Source organism: Elephantulus edwardii, unplaced genomic scaffold, assembly GCF_000299155.1.
Source record: "Elephantulus edwardii isolate Elephantulus edwardi_28Jun2011 unplaced genomic scaffold, EleEdw1.0 scaffold00013, whole genome shotgun sequence".
Taxonomy (NCBI): Eukaryota; Metazoa; Chordata; class Mammalia; order Macroscelidea; family Macroscelididae; genus Elephantulus; species Elephantulus edwardii.
In genome coordinates, this window is record NW_006399763.1 from 32,261,605 (window position 1) to 32,277,415 (window position 15,811).

At 41.7% G+C, this 15,811-nt stretch overlaps 1 pseudogene; it reads left to right on the forward strand.

The window, feature by feature from the left end:
- Positions 1-1,266: 1,266 nt before the first annotated feature.
- On the forward strand, positions 1,267-10,849 carry LOC102858687 (annotated as a pseudogene).
- The last annotated feature ends 4,962 nt before the right edge of the window (positions 10,850-15,811 follow it).

Sequence of the window (15,811 nt, forward strand, 5' to 3'; positions counted from 1 at the left end):
TCCTCTAAACTCCCTCCTGAATTCCGGATCCATATTTCCAAGTATCTACTGACAGCAATCTCAATATCATCACCATCTTCTTCAACTTTAAAATTCAACAACTTAGGCTGTTTTTCTAATTTACTTCCTTCATCTTTTGTTCCTCAATGTCAAATCAATTTCTAAGAACTGAAAGACTTTTACTACCAAACAGCCATCCATTTTATCCTCTTTCTCATTCTGCCTTCCCTCTCTTCCTGTCTGTTATAGATTTGTTATTATATATACACAGTGACTATGACAATGGGACTAGGTGTGTCAGAGACAGTGAGATTGGCTTAAGATAGGACAGGGTTCAGAACTATTGTTTATAGGGTCACTATGAGTCAAAGTTAATTCAATGGCACATCACAACAACAATAACATTATAGAAATTACTGAAGACGATCAAAGACTATAGCTTTCAATATAGATTATATCTCAAAGAAAACAAAAATTTTCACCACTGGATCAATAGGCAATCTTATGATAGATTGAAAAAAGATTGTTGTCAAGGATTTCCTTTTATTTGGATCTATAACCAACACCCATGGTCACAGCAGTCAAGAAATCAAAAGATATATTGAATTGGGCAAATCTGCTGTAAAGGACCCCTTCAAAATGTTGAAGACCAGGGATGTCAGTTTGAAGACTAAGGTGCACTTGATCCAAGCCATGATATTTTTAATTGTTTTATATCTGAAAATTGGACAGTGCATAAAGAAGAGCAAAGCGATGCCTTTAAATTGTGGTATTGGCAAAGAGTATTTAACATACCAATGGACTTCTAAAAGAACCAACAAATCTATCTTGTAGGAAGTGCACTTAGGGTGGTGCCTTAAAGAGACAAGGATGGTGAAACTTCATCACACATACTGAGGACATGTTTTCAGGAGGGGCAGTCCCTGGGAAAAGGCATCATGCTAGGAAAGACAGGGGTCAACTAAAAAGAAGATGGATTGACATAGTGTCCCCAGTGGGCTGGATAATGATGGGATCATGAGGGTGATGCAAAATAGGGCAAGGTAGAGTCTGTTCTTCTTAGGGTCACTATGAGTTGTAATGGGTTTGATGTAACAACAACGCACTGCCAACTTAAAGGCACATGGTTTGAATCCACCAGCTAATCCATGGGAGAAAGATGAGCAATCTCCTCCTATGAGATTTATTGCCTCTGAATATCCACTGGAGGGTCTACTGAATAGGTTCCAACCACTGGCATATAATGACTATAACATAGATTATTATATGCTCTCACCTTGTTCTCTCACTACTTGTCTCTGTTTTTTTCCAATCCATCTTATGCACTGCTTTCAGATGGCAAAGTTTAAAACCTAATCATCTAATTGAAGTGCTCACAAAACTATCACTGTCTCTCTGTTGATGAAGAAATAAATTGAAAACATCCGTGTCTGTCATTCAAATCCCCTACCACTTAGTGTCCTATTGTCTTCAGAAGTGGTACGACACTGTGAGCGCTGGGGGAAAACCAGGTGACAGGGGATGAGTATTTGGGTTGTATATGAGCAGATTGAAGGTGGAGTTTTTCCTAGATTGTCCAGATCAATTAAGAGCTGAACTTCTTCAAGAAGTTCTTTCACAAAAATTTAGTGTATGTCAGAATTAAACCCATCTCGGTCAGAATAAATATTTTATCAAGTGCCCAATACTCCTCTTTCTTTCAAGATGGAAGTATGATTATCAGAGCCCATGGCAATCTTGAGTTATATAAAAAGGATGGGAAATATGCAGTATAAAACTCAGCTCCCAAATAGGAAGAGCCAAGGTTCGTGGGCCTAGGCGTCTACTCTGGGAAGGGTGAAAGTGGGGTTTTCTCTTGGACCTCTGCTTTCTCTTGCAGCAGCAGCCCCTGGGCTCCTCACTCTAAAGATCCAGCTCTCGTATCTCACCAGCTGACAGACCCCACTGGTTTTAGACTAAAGGAACCAGTTCTGTGAGGCTCCACCTATGATGAGCAGGCACTAATATGTGAGTGCAGGCACATATTAATGGAGGATATTTGAAAGGCCTTCTAGGTCCCAGCTGATGGCTTCTGCCCTTTCTCCATCTTTCTTTCAGTCCTTCCTCTTCCACTTCACAGTTTATCTCTGATGCACACATGATAAATAAGCTATGCATATAAGGGTGATCAGAACAGCTCTCTCCCAGCCTTGGTCCTACACCTGGTCTCAGGGCCACCTATTCTCTACAGGAGAACAGAAACTATACATCCCTCCACAGACCTGAGAAACCGTGTGTAGCTCAGCTCAGATAGGTAAGATACAGCCCAGAGAGGGAAACTATGAGAATGACAATCAAAATACCAACTCCCAATTCAGTATTCTTTGCATTACACCCTACTTCCTCTTGCCCTATGGTATTGTAAACATTTCCTAATACCCTATTCAATAAAAGCATAGATGTACTGGGGTGGTCGTGCCCTGGACAGGTTGGCCAGCTCTGCGGGGAGTTCTTGGCACCACAAGCCACAGCTGGAGGGTATAGGCAGCAGCCTCCCAAGCTCCACGGGTGGGTTTGCTGCCTGCCTGGCCCTGATCTCACCGCTGGTCTGGGTTCTGGAAATAGTAATCTTTTCTCTTGGGGACCAGGACTGGAAAGGTAAGGACTTCGTCTACTTTTTTGAGACAATATTAAAAGCTTGTAAACAGGGATTAGGGGTGGCACCAGGCTGTGCACTGCCATTCTTTATTGTATTTCATACATGTTTTCAGTTCCAGAACAAGTATTCTGTTATTCTTGCTACCCTGCCAGGTCAGAAAAGGCAGGCAAATTGGAGCACCTGTTACAACCACCCAGATGCACTGGGAACAGTTCCTTTTTTCTTTCTGGAAGGCAGAGAGAGGTACTAGGACAGAAATGGATGTCTTCTTGGGAACAGCTCCAGGTACTACTTGGTTCTCAGACCATCACCTGAGGAAACTTAGATTTACCGGCTCCTCCTTGTTTTAGTATGCTTGGAAGCAGGAATGGCATCCACTTCCAAAGTAGCTTGCCTCCAGAACCCCTATGGACTTGGAGAAATGATAGAAGTTGTACAAGTGTTCAGGTCTTTCATTCATAGGGTAGCTATGAGTCGTCTACGACTCAACGGCACTTAACAACAATACCTTCAATAGTGATGCCATATATGAAGTTCTGAGCATCAAGGATCTAGAATGACTCCTGTTTTAAGGGGAGTTCTGGCCTGGGCTTGGGATCAAGGGGTGAGGTGAGCCTCCTCTCTAAGCGTGCCTCCCTCATCTGACCTCAATACACGAAGTTTTTTCATGAGGATTGTTTTTACTCACATGCTTGCTTTTATGCTGTTGTCGTGATTATGTGTCATAAAGTCAACTGCGACTCTTAGTAACCTTATGCACAATAGCTCTGAACTCTGCCCTGTTCTGAACTGATCTCGCTGCCTCTGACAAACCTCTCATTACTCCAGTCTCTTTGTCAATACATCTCAGCCAGGGTCTTCCGCTCCTGCGCTGTCCCTCCACCCTTCTAAGCATAATGTCCTTCCCCAAGGACTAGTCTATCCTGGAAGCATGCCCAAAGTATGTGAGATGAAGTTTCAAAGGACCAGCTTGGATTCACCCTCTCTGGGAGACAAGAGTCTCTTTTTTTGTTCTCTTGGCAGTCCTTGGTAGGTTCATTGCTATTTTCTCACACCACAACTCAGAGGCATTGATTCTTCTTCTATTTTTATGGCCAGTATGTAAATGTTATTCTGAATACATATTTATATCTAGTGGCCTAGTGGCAAAAAGCTGCACTACAATCCCAAAGACAGACAGTTCAAGACCACCAGCTGCTCTGCAGGAGAAGAATGGGCAGTCTCCTCCCCTGTGATTAACTCCCTCTGAAAACCTGCTGGAGGGTCAGCTATGGGTCAGTTCCAACTCGATGGTACACAACAACAACAACAACAACATGTTACTCAGTGACTTTTTTTGAACATCTGTATGCATTTTTGTGAAGTTATTTGCACCAGGCATTAAAATACTTTTCTGACTTAAAAAAAGGATGGAAATATGTCAATCACAAGTTTTGCCTCCTTCCCTTAAAGGTCAGTGTATATGGCGTGGCCATACAAATCAGGGTCAATGTTTGCTGCATGGATCCCAGGAAAGAAAGTTTGGCTGTTTTTTTCCCCACAGCAGTAAGGATCATGTAAGCTTGGAGCTGCTATTGTTTCATCTGCTTCTTCACACAATGAACACCTGCTGAAATACAATAACAACCAACAAGAAAGAGATCTCAGAGGCAGAGACCTTATTACCCAAGTCCTAGGACTTGTAATGCCCTGAACATTCTAGTCATACAAGCCAAATGCAGGATATGTTGTTTGTTGTTGAATATCATTGAGTTGGAACCTACCCATAACTGACCCTCCAGCAGGTTTTCAGAGGCAGTAAATCACACAGAAGGAGATTGCCCACCCTTCTCGCACAGAGCAGCTGGTGGATTCAAACTGCTTTTCTTCAGGATTACAGTGCAGTTTCTTACCACCAGGCCACCAGAAGACTAATTAAATAAGAAGGAAATGTAATGTCCTATCCCAATGGATTGATATTTCATTCCATTTAAGCATTGTCCTTTGCCTTTGGGGTGCTCCTGGACCAATGTCACCTGCCATCACAGCTCTGCTGGCTGTATTCAAACGAGAGATGAGTTTAGGGTGGTTTCCTTCTAACTCCCACCACTCCTGACTCCTCTTTGCTCACCCCAACCATCCTTGTTACACCACAGCTTTGGAAAGCATGCATGGCTATACCTTTCCAGTCACCAAAATGCCACCTATCCAACATTTTCCAATGGACTATTTCAATCCTATATAAAACTAATTATCTGTTAAAAATTTAGAAACATGTTTCAGGCAAAATATGGCATTATTACAGCACAGAGTTGGTTACAAAATGTAACCTCATCTTACTTGAGATCAAAAACAGGGGCATTCTATGACATACACATACACACCCCACAAAATTTTGAATTAGTCTGGTTTGGGTTATCTGATAATTTTACAATAGAATAATAAAGTGTACCTACTCAGCTGTAGAAAAGCAAGTGCTTTGTGTTCACAATGAATAAACTATTAATAGATTGAAGTATTTCTATTGTGTTCATTTATATATTAGAGTTAGATTCTCTTCATACCTTCCTCTTTGGGTGAACACAGGATGTCTTTGGATAAGCACTGATTCTCTAGACCATTACAGTTACTATTTTAGAATGCTAAATGTGATGTTAGAAGCCTACTAGCATTAATGTACCTTCTGAAAGTGCCCAGTTTTCCCAGTGGAAAGAGTCTCAACAATGATAGGCTGAAACTGTGTCATTTCTGATAAGCAATTAACACTTATCAAATCAAACCATATTATTCAGGAGGTTATACTATTAGAAGAGATATAGTTGGGGTTACCCATTAAAAAGCATCTGTGAGAAACTTCTGCTATTATTATGGAAAGAATGGGCAGTATTCAAATGGAAGCAACTCAACCATTGAAATAAATGTATTTTTAATCATAAAATGTCACTGTTTTACTGACGTGTTTTTCCTATGAACAGGTTGGAGATAACGTTAATGAGATTTAGTTAGTATTTTAAGAGCATTTGTGGTCTTATTATGAAAAGCAGCAGAAAGGACACAGCAGTATCTGTGTGAAATCTGATGACACTCCAAAGGTAGGTGAATTTTCTAAACAATTCTATGACTATCCCAACAAAAAGCAGACTTAGGTTACAACAATTAAATGTGCCCCACTCTTCCATTTTATGTTACTTTTCATAAATTGGGGGGGGAATTAAGCACATCAGAATTTGAAAAATTAATGTGGGGAAACTCATTTTTTTAAGTACACTCACTCCTCCCTTATTGATATAGTCAGATGCCATACACTAGGTTGTTGTGTTGTTGTTAAGTGCCATCAAGTCGTAGACGACTCATGAACGAAAGACATGAACACTTGTATAACTTTCATCGCACCTCCAAATTCATAGAGTTTCCAGAGGCAAGCTGTTTCAGAAGTGGATGCCACTCCTGCTTCCAAACTTGTTTTAATCATTTTAACTGTCTTAACTGTCCACCATGGGTAACCGTTATCACATTTGACACATGAGTGTCACAGTGTTTAGCATCACAGCAACCACGAGTTACCTCTGTACAGTAATCGGAATGACCAATGCTATACCACTTAGAAGAATGTTTGACTAATAACAATTAAAACCAGGCCTGAGGGCTGCAGATTAAAATTACCCACCTTTGACTTGGTACTATAACTTTCTATCCACCAGGCCCACAGAGCTCTATGTTGGTGTTGGTGTTGTTAAGTAAGACTGCTTCAGAATACTCCCCCACCTGGATGCCAGACCCTTATGGGTGAATAAATGCTTTTTTAAATAGGAAGCTGAATATAATCACTTACAGTCAATGGCCAGTAAAACAATGCCCCAGAGTCTCACCAGAACCAGAAATCAAAACCTCTGTAGAGTCCAGCCTCCTTCAGAACACCAAGACATTATGAAAAAATATATATATAATTACTGTTCTGTGAAAATGGAGGATGACTGCATAAGATCACAGTGAAGGATGAATATATTCTACATCATTGTCAAATCACACCATTGTAAAACCTCCAATTTATATCACTGTAACCATCAAACAACTGAGAATCATAGTCTAGCTAAATTGACACGTAACCTTAACCATTACAAGTAACTTTCACCTAACACTTTGGTACTCATTATTGAAAAATGCTGTAATAGTTACTATTGGTAGTTAGTTAATGTTCAAAATAGTCAGATACTATTTCCTACTTCAGTAAATGAAAATGTCAGATAATCAGAGAGTTGATAAATAAGGAGTAGGTGTATAGATATGTTCAAGAAACCACTCACTGCATCTACTCATAATGGCTTTTCTAAAGAAGAAAAAAAAATGCTATACACCCTAGCCTCTAAGAGGAAGGTCTGGGTGGCCATAGGAAGCATTCCTTATGATATCCTCTCTCCATTCCCCCTTAAGCCCTCTGTGTTGGAAAGAGTTAAGATGAATGCAGAAGTGTCATGAAGAAAAAGGTCCACACTTTTCAGTTTTAACTCCTATTTCTAATTTGCTTATTTCCTAGGTCTTTCTTCATTCTATTTCTTGAGCAACATGATCTGCTTGGCTCAGTTTCCCTTTTAACACAAGCTAATGACCAGGCAATACTTTGGGGATGTTGCTACGAGAGGCTATTCCTTGGAGAGGGACATCATACTTAGAAGGTGAAAGTTCAGTGAAGGAGAGGAAGACTTTCAAGCAGATGGACTGATGCAGTGACTGCTACAATGGGCTCCAGTGTGTCAGAGATTGTGAGGATGGTGGAGGAGAAGACATGGTTCAGATCTGTTGTCCGTCCATGGAGCCACGGTGAATCATACTCTACAGTATCTAATAAAAACAGTGACCAGGCAAAGACGACTGCCTTGGGCAGCTCAGAAGCTTATCTCATTTCAATTAACTGTCCAGATACAGGACTTAAGGAGAAAGAGAAAAACTATGTCATAGGAATCCTTCCTATAACCACTTCTGAAACAGTTCAGGAAACATAAATTATGAATGTGAGGCAATGTCCTGGCTGAGATTCAGACAGGTTTGTCAAGTCAGAACTAACCCATAGCTTTTGGGTTTCCCACTCCAGCAGGGTTTCAGAGGCTGTAAATCACACTGGAGAATATTTCTCATCTTCCTCCGATGGGCAGTTTGAGGATTCAAACAATGTCAGTGCAATTCCTTACCACTAAGCCACCAGAGCTCCCTATTCAAGGTGAGTGGAGTCCCCAACTCTATTCTGCGTGGTCACAGCATATGCAAGAGCTATTCAGCAAGGATTCAGCCACGCTCCCAGTTTTCTTAGGTTGCACATGTACAAGCATGTCTGCCTCATCAAGAAAATGGGTGGGAGGGGGAAATGGAGGCTACATTGTAGGACACAAACTCAGAAATGTTGAGAAAAACAGAAGAAAAAATTCAGTAAGGTGGCCTGGATAAAGGGTTTGAGCATCTGAAATGAAGAATGTTCTGGGTATAATTCATGCAAACATCCACTTTCAATCTATAGACCATCCTTCATGATCCACCCTCCTAGAGAAAAGAACACTATTTAATACACATGAAAGAACTACATCATTTTCCTTTACCCTAAAATTTCCCGTACCAGAAGAGAATTTAGAAGAGAGGTGTGTACAAGTCAGTAAACATACATCCTGGGGTGTATTAGGCTTAGGTTGGCCAGCACCACTTTGAGGGCACTGGGACAGCCCTCTGTTATTGCTCGTATATGAGAACAAGGGTGGCAGAATCTGACCTCCACTAACTTTACAAGGAGGAAGGATCTCAACAGCGTCAACAGCACAAAATCATTCCCTCCATCAGAACACTCTACAGCATCTACCAATTTTTAAATCAATTACCCCCTTCGTGATATTCACTACATCTCTCCTAAGTTCTATAATTTCTTGTGATGGTGACACATGACTTACAGACAATATTCACAAATAGGAGGCTTATTAAAGAAGTTGTTGTTGTTGTTGTTGTTATGTGCAATCAAGTAGGAAAAGGTTATAATTTAAGTCAAGAACATTCAAGATTCAAGTCTTCCCTCAGGACAGCTTTTTCTCAGCCATGCCTAGAGGCAGACCTCTCTCTGCCCCTTAGTCTAATGGTGTTAGCCTCTGTCCAGCTAGGACAACTGTTACAAAACTATTTTGGTTTTGTAATTATATATCACTCTCCACTCTATCAGTACTAATAGACCCAAAGGTGCTCAAGTCTAGGTCCATGAGTCACTGACCAAGCTTCTCCAGCAAGTGTCCTGAGACACTAACTCCACCAGAGTAAGCACACAGCTTTCTGGTTTGATGGACCAGGAGCTCACAGTTCTGTTTCACACCAATCTCTCACTCTCTACCCCCTCTGCTGCCACCACTGTTGCCATCTCCCTGTCTTTCAGTCTCAAATTCTCTGGTATGACAGCCCTACATCTCTGGTTCACACAGCAATCTCAGGTCTAACAGATGTGATACCCTCTAGTTCCTCATTTTCCTGATGGTCATGATATCCTGTTTCCCACTTCTGGGCTAACTTAATTTAAGCCTGAGAGGATGGCAAAACTGACCAATCTCTATGTTCAACTTCTGTACATCTCATTTGCACAGTTCCATACAAAGATGTCATTTACCTTATTTACATTCTTAACAAGCTATCCAATCCCCATGATGGGCCATAAACACCTCATGTTACAGTCCTACCCAGTGGCATGATGAAAGTAATAGAGAACAACTATAAGAGTTATATTAAGCAATCTACTACAGCACACCATGCTATCCATGAAGATCAATGAGGGCTGTAGTCACGTTTAGAACGAGAGGTGGCTGAGTTAGGGAGCTAAAGGAGATACTCCTCCACATACCCTGAGAAATGGTAGCGTTTAGGTCTACCACTAATCAAATGGAAATTATTAATCTAGGGACAAATTAATCATGGACATTTGTTCAGGTACTCCAACTGCTTGAGTGAAGGCAACATCAAGATTTTCTGAGTAAAAACTAGTTAGTAGTGAGAAGGGTGAAGCCAATATTGTTGTTGTTGTTGTTGTTGTTGTTGTTGTTAGGTGCCATCTGTTTGAGTACAACTCATAGTGACCCTGTGAACAGCAGATCTCAAACCCATCCTTTCCTGCACCATCTTCACATTTACTGACAGACTAGAGCCCATTGTGGCAGTCACTGTGTCAAGCCACCTGGTTGAGGGTCTTCCTCTCCTTCACTGATCCTGCACCCTTCCCAGCATCATATCCCTCTCCAAGGAATATCTCCTCCTAGCAACATGCCCAAAGTATGTGAGAAGAAGCCTCATCTTCCTTGCTTCCAAAGAGTACTCCAGCTTCACCCTCTCCAAAGCCATGTGATGTTCAGTGCTCTTCTCCAATACCACAACTTAAAGACATCAATTTTTCTGTCATCTCTATTCATTGTCCAGCTCTCAGACAATGTGATCAGAGAGGCCATGGCATGAATCAGACACATTGTAGTCCTCAAATTAACATCATTACTCCTCAACAATTTGGAGAGGTCCTAACTGCAGACTTTCCCAATGCAATACATCTTCTGATTTCCTGACTGCTGGTACCAAGGGTGTTAACTGTGGATCCAAGTTAGATTAAGTTTTTGACAATTTCAGTCTCTTCTCCATCCATCATGATGTTGCCTATTGGTCCAATGGTAATAATTTTTGTTTTCTTGACATTGAGATGTCATCCTAATTAAAGGCTGTATTCATGCAATGTGCGAAGGTCTTGTTCAACATGAAGGAGAATGCTCTGATGCAGATGGCTGACAGGAGCCAGGGCCAGCTGGCCACAAGCCATCTCAACAGGCACAAGCTGCATGGGAAGCCAATGCACATTGCACTGTCCAAGCACCAGAGTATGCAGCTGCCTCGGGAAGGCCAGGAGGACCAGGGCCTGACCAAGGACTACAGCAACTCGCCCCTGGACCACTTTAAGAAGCTGGGTTCCAAGAACTGCCAGAACATCTTCCCACCCTCCGCAACCCCACACCTCTCCAGCTTCCCGCCCTCCGTACCAGAAGATGACCTCAAGATTCTCTTCTCCAGTAAAGGAAGGATAGTCAAGGGTTCAAGTTCTTCCAGAAGGACCACAAGATGGCCCTGATCCAGATGGGCTTGGTGGAGGAGGCCACCCAGGCGCTCACAGACCTGCACAGCCACGACCTGGGCAAGAACCACCACCTCCGGATGTCCTTCTCCAAGTCCACCATCTAGGGCAGCCTGTCTGTGGGGCCACTGCCCGGCACTGGGACAATTTCATCATTCCAGAGAAATGCCACTTTAAACGAGCGAGGATTTTTATTTTTTTTTTTAAAAAAAGAGAGATCAGTTTACCTGTTTTCAAAAAAAATAAATCTGATCCACTGTCTAACGTTGTGGTGGTGGTCGTCCTACAACCACAGTCCCCACTCCTCAGGTCCCAAAGTGATGCCTTCTGGAGCCCCTGCGGGGAGGGGACTGGCCCCACAGGTTGGGACCTTGTGTCTTAACTCCCTGCATGGAGGCTGCCCACTTGGCCATGGACAAGGGGCACATGTCGATCATAGTAGTGAGGACCTCCTAATCATGTGACGATTGCCCTCCCACCCCACATGACAGATGTCCTGGGCCTGAGACCACCCTTTTTGTATTATTCTTGCAGACAGCTGTGCCTAGCAATATTTCCAATTGATCAAATATTCTAATATCTTCATTTATATGCAAAAGAATAGTTTTAAGTAACTTTTTATAGCGAGATAAAGATAGTATAAGTATAAAAAAAATAAAAATGGGTCCTGGAACCAGGAGAAGGAAAGAGGAAAATATAATCACGCTCCAACATTGTTCAAGACATTTTACAGAATGCTGTTGTTGTTGTTGTTGCTCCTGCTAGCTATTGTTGAGTCGATCTTGACTTACAGCAACCCTGTGAACAACAGATCTGAACTCTGCTCTAACCTGTGCCATTCTTCACACTTCCTGACACACAAGAGCCCATTGCACAAGTCACTGCATTAATCCACCTGACTGAAGGTCTTCTTCTCCTTCCAAAACCCTCTACTTTTTCTAGCATCATGTCTTTCTCCAAGGAATAGCCCCTCCTAGCAACAACTAGCTTTATCATTCTTGCCTCCAAAGAGCACTCTGGCTGCACCCTCTCCAAGACATACATGTTTGTTCTCTTGGCCGTCCCTAGGATACTCAACACTCTTCTACAATGCAAAGATGTCAATTCTTCTTCTATCATCCCTATTCATTGTACAGCTCTCAGATGCATAGAAAGTGATTGGAGAGACTATGGCCCAAATCAGGTGCACTACAGTTCTCAAGATGACTTCATTACTCCTCAATAATTTGGAGAGGTCCCTCACTGCAGATTTTCCCAGGGCAATGTGTCTCCTTATTTCCTGACTATGGGTACCAAGGATGTTAATTGTGGATTCAAGCAAGATGAAGCTATTGACAATTACAATTTCCTCTCCATCCACCATGACACTGCCTAACAGTCCAGTGGGAAGAATCTTTGTTTTCTTGGCATTGAGATGCAATCCATACCAAAGGCTGCATTCCTTGATCTTCTACAACAAGTGCTTCAAGTTCTCCTCACTTTCAGCAAGCAACTCGTGTTATCTTCATAACACAGGTTATTTATATGTCTCTCTCCATCCCTAACACCACACTCCTCCTCATAGAGTCCAGCTTCTTAGATAATTTGCTCAGCATACAGACTGAATAGGTATGGAGAGAGAATACAGCTCTGATGCACTCCCTTTCCAATTTTAAACCATTCAATGTTCCCTTCCTCTGCTCTCACAACAGCCTCCTGGTTCAGGTATAGGTTCCACCTGGTCACAATTAAAGGCTCTGGGATTCCCATTCTTCTCAATGTCAGTCACAACTTGTTATGATCCACACAGTCAAATTCCTTTATATAGTCAATAAAGCACAAATAGACATTCTTCTGGTAGTCCTTACTTTCAGCCAGGATTTTATAAGTTACTGTCATGCTTACCATCTCATTTAATAATTAATTATATGACTATCCAAAACAAAGTTATAATTAGTAATTTTATCAATGAAGAAAAAGAAGGTCAAAATTGGGTGATGTCTCACTGCCACTGAGTCATTTATAACTCATAGAGACCCTCTATTCTTTAAGAGAAGAATTTGTCCATTATTTCCCCTTGAGTTGCTGGTGGGCTCAGCCATCAAAGCCACACAGTTTTTGGGTTGGCAGTGCAAAGTATTATAAAATATGCCATGTAAAAAGTATAGACCAGGAATTAGAATTCATGTCTTCATAATGCCGAGGATAACTCTGTCAGGCTACTGCCAAGATTTTAAGTGAAGGGATCTGAGTTCATCATTTGGTAACTAGACCTGGACTGTAAGTAACACTACTAAGTTAAGAGTTATCCATTGGAGTTTGGGGGAGAACATAAGGAAAAGAGGCAGAAATACAGCAGAGAAGACTTGGAGAGAAAAACAATAAAGCAAAAGCAAAACAAAAGAGTGCCATAGCAATGACATTGGCTAATATATGTGGCAATCAGAGGAAGACATGAAAGTCCTTCAAAGAAAACCAGAATCTCACTTTGTACTTCCCCACCTCAAAACTCTTAGCCATAACAGTCTGTGCTGTATTTTCCAGGCTCTTTTCTCATGTTCAACAAATTAAAGGTCACAATGCAAATTAAATTGAGGTCTCAAACCTCCTGTAAGCCAGGATAGTCTTTGGCATTTTTTTTTCTGCAATAATATAGGAGTTTTGGTTTTTAATTTTGGGAAATTTCGTAGTGCATTATGTACTATTTTCTCTCTCCAGAAGCCAGTACTTCATTTGCCTCCATTTATATCTGGACCAAACCCAAGCATGTGCTGGAAAAGGCTGCTTTTAATCCTACCACTAGGGAACAGATTCTGAACATCTCTGGCTAGGCAGCATTATGTATTAGTTAAGGAACAGGCCCTGGAGCTTGAGGACTTGTGTTTAAGTTGTCTCTAACACTAGGTGGGGGGTATTTATTTTGGAAGTCCGTTCACTGCTCTGTTCCATGTCCTTCCTTCCCAGTTTTGAGGATTAAATAGGGTGACCAACTCTCCTAATTTACTAGAGGCAATTCCTGGGGTGTGGAATTTTCAATGCTACTACTGGGAAATTCTTGGCCCAAAATTGGATCAAAAATAGACAAAGCAAGTAAATCAGTAGGCCAGTGGATATTTAATAAGTGTAAAAATAGATGCTGTGGAGTTGATTCCAACTCATCATGATCCCATGTATGTTAGAGTAGAAGTATACTGCAGGGTGTTTCAGATCCAAAGCTCGATGTGCCACTGGTCCCAGGCATTTTTAATGACTTTTAAAAAATAAAATAACTATTTAAATAACTTTAAAAATAATTTTTAAAAATAAAATAAAATAAGCCTCTTCTTCTGAAGTCTTTCTAGGAGTGTTCAAACTTTCAATCTTTCTGTTATCATCTGAACACAGTCAACAAATATTATTTATTGAAATAAAGTGAAACATCTGATAATGGGATTAATGTGCTAATGCAAGAGTCCTTTGACTCTTCCAAACTTGGTGATCTAGAACCACGACCCAATTCCTGTATGACTACTCTGCTACAGTCCTGAAATCATTGAGATTAGAATAAAGATGAGGGTGGCTGTGTCTGAGCTATCACAGTGGGATCTGTGAGTAGAGGATGGAGAGTCAGACTACAGACCTCTCTTCTGACACAGGATAATACCCTCTGTTCCCCGCTCACTGATGCCTTCCCTGGCCCTGAATGTGTCAGCACCAGCAATTCTGACCACAGATCTTCATTGGCAATCGACAAAGATGATTCTCCCAAGTGAAAACTTATGGTCTTTAGGGTAATATTTTCCCCTAGAGTCACTCTAATTTCACCCAAGAGTTGCAAGTGACTTTCTGAAGAATGAAAGGACTGGCAAAATCAGGCCAACTGTGTGGTTTGATTGAGGAGTGTTCATATCTCACAGATTTCTCAGCCTGGGCTTTATGATGAGCAATGTACCATCAAAATTGGAGAAAGACTCACCAACAACCAGTGATATGCAGAAGACACAACCTTGCTTGCTGAAACTTAGGAGGGTCTGAAGTTCTTGCTGCAGAAGGTCAAGGACTATAGTCTTCAATATGGATTGAGCTAAGCATCAAGAAGGCAAAGATTCTCATCACTGGCAGCACCATGATGGATGGAGAAAAGATTGAGATTGCTAACAATGTCGGCTTGTTCAGGCTCACAATCAACACCCTTGGCACTAGCAGTAAGGAAATCAAAAGGCGAATTGAACTGGGGAAATAGGCAGTCAGGGACTCTCTAGAGTACTGAGAAGCAACGATGCCAGTGTAGAAACAAAGTGTACCTGATCCAGGCCACAGTCTTCCCAATTACTTGCAATGCATCAGAAAGCTGGACAATGACTAAGCTGAACAATGACAGAAGAATTGATCCCTTTGAGTTGTGGTGCTGGCGGAGAATCTTGAACATACCATGGACTGCCAAGAGAACAAGCAAGTCGGTCTTGGAGAGGGTGAAACCAAGTTTCTTCTTGGAGGCTGGGATTTGAAAGCTCCACCTCACATATTCGGGGCACGTGGCCAGGAAGGACCAGTCCTTGGAAAAGAACATCATTCTCAGAAAGGAGGAGAGACAACACAGGAAAAGAAGACCTTGGATGAGATGGATTGACACAGTAACTGCAAATCGCACTGTCTCTGACACTCACATTCCAATTACCCCAGTCACCGAATCAATCCGCCTCATAGAGGGCCTTCCCCTCCTGTGCTGTCCCTCCACCCTCCCAAGCATGATGTCCCTCTCCAAGGACCGATCCCTCCTTACAATATGTCCAAAGTATGTCAGACGAAGCCCCAGAAGCCTTGCCTCCAAGGAGCAGCCTGGTTTAACCCTCTCTAAGATGAATTACAATGTTAAAAAAAAAATACTGAATATAGCATGCACTGATAGAAGAGTAAAAAAAAAATTGTCTTGGAGCAATTATAGCTGGAATGTTCCTCAAAGGCAAAAATAGTGAATCTTCAACTCCTATACTTTGGGTATGTTATCAGGAGAGACCAGTCCCTAGAGAAGGACAGCATGCATGGTAAAGCAGTGGGTCAACAAAAAACGAAGACCTTGTGATATATACTTAATTTTATGGAATGCACAA